Source organism: Nyctereutes procyonoides, unplaced genomic scaffold (assembly GCF_905146905.1).
Source record: "Nyctereutes procyonoides isolate TBG_1078 unplaced genomic scaffold, NYPRO_anot_genome, whole genome shotgun sequence".
In the NCBI taxonomy this organism is placed as follows: Eukaryota; Metazoa; Chordata; class Mammalia; order Carnivora; family Canidae; genus Nyctereutes; species Nyctereutes procyonoides.
This window is the reverse complement of record NW_026575040.1, coordinates 1,452,136-1,467,162: the sequence shown is the minus strand read 5'-3', so window position 1 is coordinate 1,467,162 and position 15,027 is coordinate 1,452,136. Positions and strand designations below refer to the sequence as shown.

Here is a 15,027-nt window from a genome sequence, read left to right as displayed (position 1 = left end):
ACAAGGATATTTATATTAGAAGTTCAGAAACAACCTAAATATTCAAAGTAGAAAATTGATTGAATGTATTATTTTATTTATTATATATTTATTTATCTATCATGGAATACTGTTCAAAAATTAGGAATTCTTTAACAGATAATAGTACATCACAAAAGTTGAGTATACACTTCGGGCATACCTTAATCCTAATTACTTATGTATTTATTCAGTCATTCACTCACAAAAACTTAGTGACAACCCAGGCATTATTCTAGAGATAGAGCACAGCATGGGGAAAAAGGAAATACAACAGACCATTCCTTTGCTTTCATGGAATTTGCAGTCTAGTCAGTGGAGGCAGAACAGTAAGTAAATAGTCAATTAGTGATAAGTACTTCGGAGAATATGACAGGGTAAGGTAGATAGGGAGTACCAAGGGAAGAGAGGGGAAAGATTGCTATTTTATATGAGGTGGATCAGAGAAGTTGGAAAAGTGAAATTTGAAAAAAGCTAAGGAGGAGGAGCAATGTTTATATCTGGTGGAAGAGTGTTCCTGGTGGAGGAAATTGTAAGCCAGAAGACTTGAAATGGAGATGTGTATATGTTCCAGTAGAGTCATGCAGGTTAGCATAGTTGACACAGATTTCCTTGATGTCAGGGGAGAAAGTGTGTGGGAAATAAGGTAAAGAGAGCGAGGTTGGTGGTGAAAATGGTGGTTGGTGGTGAAAATGGAGGCCTGATACAGTGGTCTTATGGGCCATTTACTCTGAGATGAGAAACCACTGTTGGGTTTTGATAAGGGAAATGAAATGATTGACATTTAAAAGAATTGTTTTACTATTTTGTAAAACAGTAGGCTAGAGTGGTAAGGATCAGGAACAGGAACACGGAGATCAGAGGCTATTGTAATAACCCTCTCAAAACATGATGGTGGCTTGGACCAGTGATGAGAAGTGGTTTGATTCTGGATTTATAGCACATAGCCACAAACCCTTATTTGAAGAAATAATTGAATATATATATCAATATATAAATAGTTGTCTCTGGTGGGATTGCTGGTGGGATGATTTGTATTTTCCTTTTACACATCTGTGTTTTCCAAATTTTCTGTAGCTAGTACTCTTAAAATGAGAAAAAAATTTAAAACTGACTTCTGCTCTTACTCTGTTTTTTCCTCCTGACTTTAAAGTATTATATGCATTTAAAGACTGAAGAATTATGTTTCTTTCCTTCTAGTGTAGACATTCCCCCTGGTAATTTAGGTGGTGAGTAGGCCCAACCAACCTTTATATTAGAACCAAGATGTTAACTTACTAGTGAAATTGAGGAAGGAAATTCACCTTGTTTTCAAGGTAGAGAGGACTGTATTGATCATTTTCCCTATCATTCTTGTTTTCCTTGGTGAGGTAAACTTTAAAAACCTGTTTTATTACATCTTTGTTAAATTTGATGCTATAAGGTTACAGTTTGATGTAAGTGTTCCCCCCCTTCTTTCATCCTTACTGATGCAGAATAACTCAAATAACAAAACACTGCAGATCAGATCACTAGGATGGTCATGTCTTGGTGATCGTTACTAAAGAATGCAAGTTGTGTTACTGACTTCCTGAAAATCATTTGTGCAAATAATTGGAATGTAGTTCTATGAATTTCTCTTCCGACTTACCTACCTCCCTGATTCGCTTGATTTAAGCAGTTCACTCTAGCCAGGGTGAGAGTCGTAGTCGTCCAGAGTGTGCTGGTGGGCAGTGAGGAAGAAAGAAAGCTCAGACTGGAGTTCAGACTTGCCTCTAGACAATCTGGATGATTGAGTTTTTAAACAACAAATCAACAAAACTCTCACTATCTGGAAGCATAACTTGAGTTTTATATTAGTGGAAAATAGTAGCCCTTGCTTTGATTGGTAGTGTTTAGTCCTCTAACATTACCTAGAAAATGGACATGTTGGCTTTATGCTCTGGAAGCACCTTTCCTGGTGATGTGAAGAGCACATTGGCTAAGGTAAAATTTTGTTTTGCTTTGAAATCATACTTTACTAGTAAATTGCAAATCTATAGCCACACTTACTTTGAGGTACTATCAGTTTCAGAAACAGCAAAATTACATTGCAGCTATACTTTAGTCCTATTAAAGGACTAAAGTATGAATGAATGTAATTTCTTTCCTATTTTATAGAAAAAGAGAAAAATCTTCTCGTACATTTTAGATTCTGAAGAAATTTAACACATGGGTACCTTTTGTAGTCTAAAAAATTGTCTATACCTTCTGTATCTTTGTATACCAACCAAGCAACTTGTGTGGTAAAGAAATGTTATGTCTGACTGCCTAATTGAAATGTAGACTCTCGGTTGTTTTCTGATGATCTAAAGCCAGTGTTGTTGCTTCCTGAATGTTTGAGTGGAAATGATTCCTTTGCTTCAAAAATAACGGTCTTGCCTATGATGTTTATGCTTTCTGAATTTCTTAACTATTTTTGTATGAATCGTGTATGTCACTGGAAAGAAAAGAGCCTGCCATTCAGACCCAGGTTGAATCCCGGCTCTGTCACTGAGTAGCTAGCGGAATGAATAGCTGTCAGAGCCTCAGTTTACTCATCAATATAACTACCTGTATTATTATTGACTTGTGTTACGCCTCTAGTATTGTGCCTAGAGTGTGGTATGCAGCCACTAAGTGTTGCTTGTTCTATTTCTTTTGTATTTAAAAAAATTTTTTTAAAGATTTATTTATTTGAGAGAGAGACACACACACACACAGTATAGGTGCTCAGGTCAGGGGAGGGGCAGATGGAGAGGGAGAGAGAGAGAATCTCAGGCAGACTCCTTTCTGAGCAAGGCCCCATCCCATGACCTTGAGATGATGACCCAAGCTAAAGTCAAGAATCAGATGTTTAACCAACTAAGCCACCTGGCGCCCCTATTTTATATTTTAAATCTGGCTTGTGTGTTCAACCTTTACTGATGTTGTTACAGTATAATTTTTACACAGCGCACTTTTGAAGGCAGTAGGGAAAGAATATCAGTTGCTAAATTTGATCTACATGATGTTAGATCTTTAACTCAGGTCTTTTTTATTCTTTTTAAAGATGTTTGTTGTACAGTTTTATAGTTCATTGAAAATGTATAATTGTGCCAGATACCTTGTAAGATCCCTGGGCTACAAGCTTTGTATATATTTTGTCTCTCATCACCATAACTGTAAATATACTATTTTTTTTTCATTGAAGAGGAAACTGGGGATGATATCTGAAGGCTTTTAAAAAATGTGTATGTAATAATGGGCCTGCCGTTATGGGTAAAATCCACATCGTGCGTTGTAAAATTATTTTCTGCCGTGTTGCTGGAGAATGGAGTGTGTCCGTTATCAGACTGGGGTCATCTCTGCTGGGGCTGAAGAGTCGTGGTCTTCAGGGGGTGGAGGGGGTTGAACCATGGCTGTTGACCGTGATATTAAAGCAGCCTTGAAGTCAGTGTGTGGGCTGTTACTGCTTGAGGGTCTTTCCTTTTTCCTTCCTCCTCCTCTGCCACCAGCCTTCCTGTTCCTTCTTCCATAATGTGCTTATCAATTAATTCTTAAATCTTCAAAGTGTGAGTACCTTCCTTAATTTTAGTCACTCTACCTTTGGCTTTTATAATAACATTCCAGTTTTTTTTCCTTAAAGCAGAATCTTTACAATGATTTTATCAAAAGGAAAACCTAGCATGTGTTTGGATTTTTTCTTAAGTTGATCAGGGATTGCATTAAAGAAACCAACAGCAATCTGTACTCAGTATTTCTTTTCTGTTAAATATTTCATTAGGATCTTAATGTATTTTGTTATTACTGACAATAATATTCCACAATATTTAAAGTTGGTCAGTTGTCACATATATACATATTAAAAGGGAACTGGTTTCGTAATTATCGGCCTCTTAACATGAGGAATATGAGTGCTAAAGAAATGCAAACAGATGTTTAGAGTCCATTAGATCCCAGTTTGAGTTTTTATCTTGTTGGCATAAGAATTTACAGTGATTCATTGGGTTGTTTCTTTATTTAACTGGTTTCTTTCTTTTCTTTTCTTTCTAAGATCTTATTTATTTAACAGAGAGAGAGCACAAGCAAGGGGAGCAGCAGACTCCCTGCTGAGCAGGGAGCCCAGTGCAGGGCTTGATCCCAGGTCTCTGGGATCATGACCTGAGCTGAAGGCCGACACTTAACTGCCTGAGCCCCCCAGGTGACCCTAATTGGTTTCGTATTTAATTTAGAACAGCATTCTGATGAGTACAGGCACTAGTTTAACTTAATGTCCAAATATTTGATCCTGTAGTTATTAAAAATCAATATAAACAATTTATCGTTGTATTGATAATCATTTAGGAACACTTTAGTACGAAAGTTTTTGGAGGTGTCTAAGTGGATCTGTCAGTTAAGTGTCCAACTCTTGGTTCAGCTCATGTCTTGATCAGCTCATGTCTTGATCTCAGGGTCTTGAGTTTAAGCCCTGAATTAGGCTCCACACTGGATGTGGAGCCTACTTAAACGTAGCAGTAATAATAATAGTAATAATAATAATAAAATTTTATTTCTAAAATGTTGGTTACTTATTTTATCTTTTCAAAATATAATTTGTCTGATGGTAATGTTAATTATTGTAGAAAACAAAGAGCCCTGTCAGACATGTGTGGATTTTCTTTGCATCTTCTAGAGATTGGGATTATTTTGTCTGACTGAACATAATTTCTGCAGATTTTCAAAATACAGTACACAAAATAATTTTTCTTCTATCTGGCTATAGCTTGAGCTCGTTTGTCACTGGTAATTTTTTTATGCATCCCATGTGTCAAGCTGCTCCCTAAACAAAATAATATCAAAAATATAAACTCGGATTGATTCTGTGTTTTGGGATAAATGAAGCATACTATCAGATTCAGAACCATCTCAACATTTTACGGAGTCATCCTTCCCCCATTGCTAGGATATTGGATCCAGGAGCCAAGAATGACTTTTTTTTTCCCCCTACATTACCAACCAGGAAGTTTCTATGGTGAGAGAAATATTCCCTGCATTCAGAGAATGCTGTCATCATATGGAAAGCATAACTTCAAACAACATTAGACGAATCTCAAAACAGAACTTTCTAGCCCTACATTTCATTTATGCCAGGAGAAAGTGTAGTTTAATTTTCATTTTGATGAGCTAAATATGACTTTATTTTGAAATGGTTCTATTTCTTTTACTAGAGATATTCTGTGTCCTTTCTTCTATTTCTCTTAATTTAAAATTTCTGTGTCTACCCCCCTGTGTAAAAGATTGCCAAGACCCAGAGTAGTGTGGTTTTTGAAGAGAGCAGTTGAAAGTGTTTGTTATTGATGTTGTAGAGAATTCCTTCATCAAAAATAATCAGCCACAAATGATGGAGTTCATTATGTCATTCTCTAAAATCCAAAGATGAGTCTGGGTGGAGACGGGGGCAGGGAAAAAGGAGGAGGATGTTAAGTGCTCAATGTAGATGGCTGGAATGGCAGAACAAGTCGGGAGATTTTATCTTAGTCTATGGAGAATATGTTGAGATCTTATTTCTCTTACAATCTAGAATATTTAATAAATTCAAACTGATTTCTAAACTAAAAAAATTAGCTTTAGTCTACAGTTATAGCTTTTTATTAAAATTAGTTCCAGTTTTGTGTTTTATTCATACTATTCTTATATCTGTAACTGTTTTCTAATTTTAATATATTCTTCAAAAGAAATTTAACAAAATTTATGTTGATTGTATTTCAGGATGAACCAAATTCATATCAAAGAATCTTAGTCAATGAGAGAGAGAGACATAGAAAAGCAGTAAGACACAACTGGTTTTCAGATCCTGGTTAGAAAAACCATCTTTTGACTGAAAGCTGAGAAAATTTGATCTGTTTATTATTGAAGGGAAGTAAATCCAAAGACCTCATAAACATCTTTTTAAAGTTTGTTCCAAAATCGAAAGGTAGCACTTCCTCTTAAGAACTTTAATTTGCCCAGAAGATGTAGACTTTTTAAGGTTAACTGCCTCTGGGCTCCTCAGTGGTCTTATCACTGCTCATTTATCTTCTCCATATAAAAGTACTCAACATCTCAGATCACCTGTTTTCCATGGACTTAAGGGTTTCAGAATATATTCTTTTTGGTTTTGGTGTTTTGTTTTGTTTTTCCAGATTTCACTCTGCATGGGTTTTAAAAACTGAATTCAATTTGACGTATCACTGTTCCACACCAAATTGCTTTGCAGACACTTGTGGGACAAATATTTCAAGATTTTTCTACATGGATTATGGGCACAATATTAGAAATTACTTTTAGCCAGTATGAAAAATACACTGTGGATCGACTTAATAATGCATTTACTCAGCAAACGTTTATTGAGCTCATATTCCATAACCAAGTACTGGGAGTATGGAGATAAATAAGGTGTGATTCCTGTCTCTGAGGAGCTCATTGTCTGCCTCTAAAGTCTTAAACTTGGGCACAAATAAATAAGAGGCTCAACTAGCTGGTCTAGATAAGGTTGTTTAGCTCCTCGATTTGAAAAATAATGAGCTCTAGAGACAAAGCACAAATTGTTGGGTATTATGTTCTATTTGTCTAGAAAAGCTTGAAAAATAAAATTCTGGGAGAGTTCTCCAGAGGATTTTGCAGTGATTTTTCAAATGTTTTAGTAAACATTTCTCCAGGGCCTACTATGTGCAAGCATCATGCTCAACACTAGGGATGTAAATGTATGAGATTAAGTGTTTTATTCTTGAAGAAGACCCTGGGAGAGAGAGCTATATGAATAATTACCATATGGTAGGGGTAGACATTTTATTACCAAATTTTGTACCAACTAGTTTCTCTTGGTTGCAATGACACTAGGAAATAAGAAAGACTAAGGAGGCCAAAAGTCACCAGATGACTGAGGGAAGCACCAATTCGTGCTTAGGCTAATCTTCCAAAAGGTCTTACTTTTTACATTAGCAATTTCAATGATGATTACCAGGAGAAGACTCAAAGTAGATCATAAAGCATGAGAATATTTTTATTACAAAGAGGTATTTTGGTTATGGTAACAAAACCTCATATCTTGGTTGTTGCCTTATAGTTGACCTTCTAAAGAAATTTTCCATTGGGAGCAACTTCCCATCTTGCAAATAAAGAAAGTAAATAAGGAAAGAGTAAAGGATCCTCAGTATTGATGCTACTGACAGTGGCAATCTGTTTGCTCTGCTCTAATTGAGTACATCTATAAATTTGGTATTGGAAGGTCTATAACATTAGGACAGATAGCCTTGTGGGATAGAACTGTTATTTGAGAGGGTTTGATGATGCACAAAAGTAGAAAACAGAGATCTATAGGAGATATACATGTGCTGGGTTTTTTTTTTTTTTTTTCATTTCTTTGCTAGTTGAAGAGTTTGGTATTATCCTTTCATATTCCTTAAAACATCTTTTAAAAAAATGAAACACTGCAAAGCATCTTCGTGTCTGTGCTTTAGTTCTGGTTATGAGCTGCTGTGCTTTTTTCAGTTGATACCATTGATTACTCCTAGAATCCTGTGTATCCAACAAAGGTTTCCTTTTTGGCAATCACAGCCAGTTTTGGCTCCCTTTACTTTCTCTTAATTTACAAGCTTTCAAAATTGGTTATTAACTTTTTGGTTACTTCAGAGATAATAGTGTTAATTATTAAGTATGCACTTATTTTTCTTATTTTGAGATTTTCTTTGTTATACTACTTTTGAAATTGAAGGTGTTTGTAGACCACTCAAAAGATTCAAAGCCTTGAGTTTTTATAAGTGGTACTTGGGTATACTTTTTGCTTTTAACTGTATTTGGGGCAAATTATTGCTCACTTCATGTGCTAGAATTTCACCTGTTATAGACCAAGAATTACTCCTCACCTTTTCTATAAGCGTTGTTTAAAAGGTGAGTCTAATTCATTTTGAGATATATTGGTCATTAGATCAGAGTGGCAATTAAAGTTGCAAAGCATTATCATAGTGCTAATGATTATTGCTACAGCTGGAGGCCGTCTTCTTTGGAACCTATTAGGTTATTAGTGCAAAGTTTGGCAAAAGCTTTACTTTTGAATTAAAGTTTATAGTTTTGCCATCATCAGAAAGTTTATAGAATATTGACCACATTGTTAGGAGGTACTGAGACTGATAGGTAATAGCTACCTGGAGAACCTGTTGACAATTAGGAGGCTTGTGGAAGACCTATGTGAAGGAGTGGTGCAATCTAATAATGTCTGACATCATCATAAGTTGGGAAAGGATGGAGTGGGATTTGTGTTATGTGAGGAGTTTGCTAGATCCATAAAGGGGCCTTAGTATAGGTATTTAGTCCCACATGTAAATTAATAGAAGAGTCATTCTTACCACATCTCTTATCAGAAAATCATTCCATCTTTGTTCAGTTACCTCCAGTGGGGAGCTGACAGCCTGAGAGCCCATTCTGTTTTTGGACAGCTCTGTTAGAAATTTCCTTCTGTAGTATCATATTCCTTCCTATTCAATTTATTACTCTGTCTTGAAAGTTCATGAAAACCTACTATAGAGGATTTTTGACAAGGGTAAAATTATGAGGTGGTTTTTGCTTTTGTTTTTTTGGTATCATTTATCAACTGTCTTTTTGCCCATTTCAAAAAACTTTTAATTTCAAAATAAATATTCACAGAAAGTTGCCAAAACAGTACAGAGAGTTGCTGTGTACTCTTCACCCAGTTTGCCCAAAGGTAGCATCTTACAAAACTGTAGTACAATAGCAAAACCAGGAAATTAATACTGTACGATCCACAAAACTTATTCTGATTTCACCAGTTTTATGTGCTTTTGTGTGTATGTATGTGTGGGTAGTTCTGCGTGATTTTATCATTTATATAGATTTGGCTAACTACCACCATACTCAAGATACAAAACTGTTCCACACCCCCAAAGAGCTCCCTCATACTACCACTTTATAGTCACTCTCTCTCCCCTCTTGCTAACCCCTGGCAACCACTAATCTGCTATCCAGCTCTGAAATTTTTTTTTAAGGATTTTGTTTGTTTGAGAGAAAGAGAGCACAAGCAGGGAGAGTGGCAGAGGGAAAAGCAGACTCCCCCACTGAGCTGGAAAGCCTGATGTGGGGCTCGATTCCAGGACCCTGGGATCATGACGTAAGCTGTAGACAGACGCTTAACTGACTGAGCCACCCAGGCACCCTAATGAAATTTCGTTTTTTTTGAGAATTTTATATAAATGGAATCATACAGCGTAGCCTTTGAGATTGGCTTTTTTTCACCCAGCATAATTCCCTTGAGATCTCTCCAAGTTGATTACTTGTATCAATAGTTACTCTATTTTAAAAATCAGTATTGATGTCTTTCCTTAAGGCCACGATAAATATTTGTCTAACTATATCAGCAACATTTAAAGTATTATAAAAGTGGCTAATCTGCATTTGTAGCACTGTTAAATTGGATTTACCTGTTACATAGTTCATAAGAAGTCTCAGCTTTGACCATTTGTTGCTGAACTGTTAGGGCTAATAAGGAGTGCAAGAGTATCAGGAGATCCCTTTCTTCCGCCTGTTTCTAACTAGCCCTGGGGTCACATAATACTCATTCAACCCCTTTGTGCTACTTCCTTTGTGGCCAAGGGCTGTCTCTACCTGAGAAGATGATTGTGTGGATGAAATGACACAGAAAAGTCAAAATACAGTTTTTTTCTGTATCATGTCAAGCCAAATTAATTTGTAAGGTACAAGTGTTACCTGTGATTGTGTCTGGTGTAATGAAACTGACAATTAGAGGTTTGTTTGTTTGTTTGTTTTTAAAAACTTGTCTTTGTTTTCCAACTTTCCTATAATGAATGCATATTTTATCTTTTTCTATTTATAGAAATAGTGCGTACTCATTAAAAATCGAAACATGATAAAAATACGTACACTAGAAAGTGGAAGCCTGCAGAAATCCCCCACCTAAAGTTAACTATTATGAACTGTTTATTGTATGTGTTGTTTTTCTGTGCATAGAACAAGCTTTTGCTATTATTACTGAAACAAAACCAGGGATTTTCTGTGCACATGTATCTTGAATATTTTTTCCTATCTGTACACATGACTTTATTAGCTGTATGGGTACCTCACTGTGTATATGTACTACTCATTCATTTACTCAGTTCCTCCTCACTGAACGCCTGCTGTGTTCAAGGCACCATGCTGGGGAAACTGTGTGAGTAATACATGAAATGAAGCTTATTTTAAAGGGGAGGTAGATGTTAATAATGATTAATTTCTCAATTGATTACTTGATTTCAAATGTGATATTGATTAGGAAAAAGCAGTACTGAAGAGCTATGCAAGTGCCTTTTAGGGAACCAGGGAGGTGCCCCCAGAGAACGTGACTTCTGAGCTGAACTCTAAGTACAGCTGTGTGTGAATTAGGAAATGACTGGCGAAAGAGTGGTGCATAGAGGAATACATATTCATCTAGATATTCCAGTATGTGGCTGGAAGGCTGTATATGGAAATGGCAATCATCTTTTTTTTGTTTTGTTTTTTTTGGTGATGGTGACATTAAAGCTTTTTTTAAAATCGGTATTCTGATTTGTCTATTGCAAACATGTGTTTCTTATTTAGCTAAAATAAACCGGAAGTGTTGAATGACCATATTATACACCTGAAACTGATATAACACTGTATGTTAACTAATTGGGATTAAAAGCTTTAAAAAATAGGTGCATTAAAAGAAAAAAAAAACATACCTGCTTGATGCATGAATACAGATGCTCATAGAGGAAAACAAAACTGATAAAAGATCTCTTAGTGCATTACCACTGTGGTGACATTATAGGTAACTACTGTATTTTTAACAGTTTTTAAGAGCAGTATTAGCTTTACAGGAAAATTGAGAAGATGATACAGAGTTCCCTACACCCCTCCCACCCACCTCCCACAACACACACACATATGCATAAGAATTTCCTTTATTCATATCTTAAATAATTTGGGTACATTTGTTATAATTAATAAACCAATATTGATATATTTTTATTAAGTACCCATTGTTTATTCAAGTTTCCTTAGTTTTTACCTAATTTCCTTCCATGATCTCATCCAGGATACTACATTACATATAGTTTTCATGTCTCTTTAGATTCCTTCTCATGTGACAATTTCTTGTATTTATTTTTGATGTCTGACAGTTTTGAGGATTACAGGTGTGTTATAGAATACCCGTCTTTTGGGATTTATCTGATGTTTATCTCATGATTATACTATAGCTTGGGAGGAGGCTCTCAGTGGTAAAATGCCATTCATATCATTCACATCATATCAAGTGTACCTACTATGAACGTGAATTATCACTTTTGATATTAATATTGATTACCTGGCTGAACTAGTTCGTGTTTCTCCTGCATCGTGAAGTTGCTTTATGCCCCTCTGTTTCATACACTGCTCTTTAGAAGAAAGTGTCTGTGCAGAGTCCCTACTTAAAGAGTCAGTTATGCTTCACTTCTTAAAGGCAGAGTATTTACGTAAATTATTAAGAATTCTTATGCATGGGAGATCTGTCTTTCTCATTTTATTTATGTATTTAATCATGAGTATGACCTCATGGAGATTTATTTTGTCCTTTGGGTTTTAACCTAATACTATATTTTATTCAGTTTATTCCAGCTTTGGCCATTAGGAGTTTTCACTTCCTTCTTGTGCCCCTTGGACATACCCCATCAACAAGGTTTTGTGTTTGGGTTTTTTTGTAAGCATTTCCGTGTTTTCTGGCACTACAAAATGCTCTAGGCCTATTGTGTGTTTTCTACCACAGACCTAGAATCAGCTATTTTTCCAAGGAGAATAGTATTAGAAACCAGGATAATGGTGCTACTGTATTTTTCTCTTACTATTTTTTTTTCCTAGTTCTGGCCCCTGCCCTCCCTTTTTTCCCCTTAAGACTTCTGGTACACCAAATCTGAATTCCAGCATGGCAAATTAGGTAAGCTCATTAAATACTCATTTTCAACTATCTTCTTCCTGCCTTCCTTCTTCCTTAGACCTCTTTCAGCCAGGGTTGATCCTATGACGCAGTGTTGGCCAGAGAGATATTTGATACAAATCTGGGAAGGGCTTTCTTTCCAAAACCAAGTCAAATCCTGGAGGGATATATTTTTGGGCTCTTCAGCCTTCTTCCTGTCAGGAAAATGGAATTGATACCTGGATGTTCAGCTTGAGTATGAAAGCAAATGCTAGCGAATCCACAGTAGGGAGATAGAAGGGATCTTATTCTGTGATGTCATTGCTGACCTATATGGTTAAACCATCCTTGGTCTGCCTGGCTCCAGATGTTTTTGCCTAAAATAAAATAAAGTCCTATGTGTTAACTATTGTTACTTGGTTTTTCAGTAATTGCTGCAGCAATTCAGTAATTGCTTAGTAAGAACACACAGTCACTTTAGATATCAACTTGGTTGATATAATTACTATTAATTTACTTAAGAAATATTTGTTGAGGACCTACCATGTGTAAAGCTTCATGATATAGGGCAAGAAGAGAGGAACTTGATATGCCTGGGTGGCTCAGTTGGTTAAGTGTCTGCCTTTGGCTCAGGTCATGATCCCAGGGTCCTGAGATTGAGTCCCGCATCAGGTTCCCTGCTTGGTGGGGAGCCTGCTTCTCCCTCTCCTGCCCCCCTGCTTGTGCTGTCTTTCTCCCTCTCTCTCTTTCTCTCTGTCAAATAAATAAAATCGTAAAAAAAAAAAAAAAAAGAGGAACTCTGTTGATATCATCCAGTTTCCACTGGACCCAGGTTTAATAATGGCATGCAGAATAAGATAGATGGATATCTTAATCATAGTGGGTAACTATGATTAAAAACAATATTTTTCATGTTTTGTCACTTGCTTGGTCACAATTACTCATCATCTGTCACTTTATTATATATATTTATTATTTATATATTTTACTGTGTGCTCTGTATTTGCAAATGATTTGGCAGTGTAGCCAGTTCCAAGACAGAAACCTAAGCATGGTGCTAGTCTCTTCCTTTTCTCTCTCTCTCTCTCTCTTTTTTTTTTTTTCTCCTTTTCTCTAACTCTTCACATCCGTTTGGTTACCAAATATTTACCTGGTAAATATTTTTTGTCCCATCTTCTTTAATTCCTTTTTGCTTCTCCACTAGTTCTGACCCTTAGAAATTTCTCTCATATACATTACAGCCCTTCCTACCTAGTCCAAAAGGCAGGTGAAATCTTGTTTCTCTGTTTAGTAAAATTATGTGCTAGCTTTGCGTTGTCTGTAGTATAAAATTCAAAATTTTTTTTCTTGAAAGCCCGGTAGGATCTCACCCTACTGGACTGGCTGTGCATTCTCATTTTATGGCAGGATCTTTACACACAAACCACTCTGCAGGACACACTCCTGACTTCATTCCAAACATTCAACTAATTCTTGTCTTTAATTTTGCTATGCTCTTATTTATCTCAGAACATTTCTTCAGCCAGAGATTCTTACTACTCCCAATGCCTTTTAATCCTGTAAGACAGAACTGTCTTTCAGAGGACCTTCCCTAATACTCACACTACCTGTCTCCAGGATCTCTGTACTCAACCTCTGTTACGTACACTGGCTGTTGGGGCACCTTGGTGGCTCAGTTGGTTAAACACCTGACTTCGGCTCAGATCATGATCTCGGGATCAAGCTCCAGTCAGGCTCTGCCCTCAGCGGGAGTCTGCTTGTCCCTCTCCCTCTTCCTCCGCCCCTCTTCCCACTCATATGTTCGCACGTACACTCTCTCTCAACTAAATAAATAAAATCTTAAAAAAAAAAAAACAGCTGTTAAATTTTGTTGACCTTTAGAATAAAACAGCCAGTTATCCTACCAGCAAAATGAGTTTATTCAGGAATTGCAGAAGAATTGCAGTTTGTGACATGCAAACTATGACAAGCCATAGACAAGTCTGGAGGTCTAAGAAGAGGAATGTTACATTATAGAGAAAAGGAGAAACTTGAGAGGAACTGCTTTGAAGGGAAGTCTATTGGAGGAAGGTGAAAGTTCAGGGTAGTGACAGTTTCTGGTTGGCTGAGTTGTATTTTCTTACTGGCTTGTTGCTGAGCCAGAAGAAAATTTTCCTTCTTCTTGTTGAAGTAGCAAAGTGGGCTTCTCCCTGTTTGGTTATAGTGGAAGACAAATAATAGGGCAGGAGAGCTTTACTTTCTGGCCTCCAGACACAATTTTAAATGAAGTTTCCCTTATTCAGTTTCACAATTTGAAAACTTCTTGAATGCATATATTTTCCATCTCTAGTAGCACTGCTTTGTTCTAGACTATCATCATCATAACCTATTGTAATTGTCCTTCTGCAACTTGTAAAATACATACTTTACCCATTATCCAATGATCTTTTCAAACTCCAGATCTGACAATTATGGCATTATGTTTAAAAATCCTCAGGTTTGGGACATCTGGGTGGCTCAGTGGTTGAGCATCTGCCTTCTGCTCAGGGTGTGATCCCGGGATCCGGGATCATGTCACACATTGGGCTCCCTGCGGGGAGCCTGCTTCTCCCTCTGCCCATGCCTCTGCTTCTCTCTGTGTGTGTCTCTGATGAATAAATAAATAAATCTTAAAAAAAAAAAAAAATCCGGGCAGCCCCGGTGGCTTAGCAGTTTAGTGCCACCTTCAGCCCAGGGCATGATCTTGGAGACCCGGGATCGAGTCCCACGTCAGGCTCCCTGCATGGAGCCTGCTTCTTTCTCTCTATCTCTCTCTATATCTCTATCTCTATCTCTAATAAATAAGTTAAAAATCTTTTTAAAAAAATCCTTCTCAGGTTTACTGATGACCTCTGGCTACAAACTAAATCCTAATGTGACCTGTAATATATGGCATACATTGGTTTCTGTATATCTGCTTTTCTAGTTTCACTTGTTTTCTTTTAGTTCTTTAAACATGCTCTGCTCCCTCTTCCCTTAGGGCCTTTGCACATGTTTCTCCCATCTGAAACACTTATCATGGAGTTACCTTCAACTCTCACACACTTCCTCAGGATATCCCACCCAGATCA

The 15,027-nt window shown here is 36.7% G+C and overlaps 1 protein-coding gene across 13 annotated transcripts in view; it reads left to right on the top strand.

Moving 5' to 3' along the window:
• PEAK1 (pseudopodium enriched atypical kinase 1) overlaps nucleotides 1-15,027 on the top strand; it is a 288,824-nt gene that overhangs the window by 83,899 nt on the left and 189,898 nt on the right. The window contains exon 1 of one of the 13 annotated variants that reach the window (XM_055319936.1): nucleotides 11,939-11,959. The exons of the other annotated variants lie outside the window; for them this stretch is intronic. The gene's annotated coding sequence lies outside the window, so the exon portion shown is untranslated. Of the gene's footprint in view, nucleotides 1-11,938; nucleotides 11,960-15,027 lie in introns of those variants that run through there. 13 annotated transcript variants of the gene reach the window in all.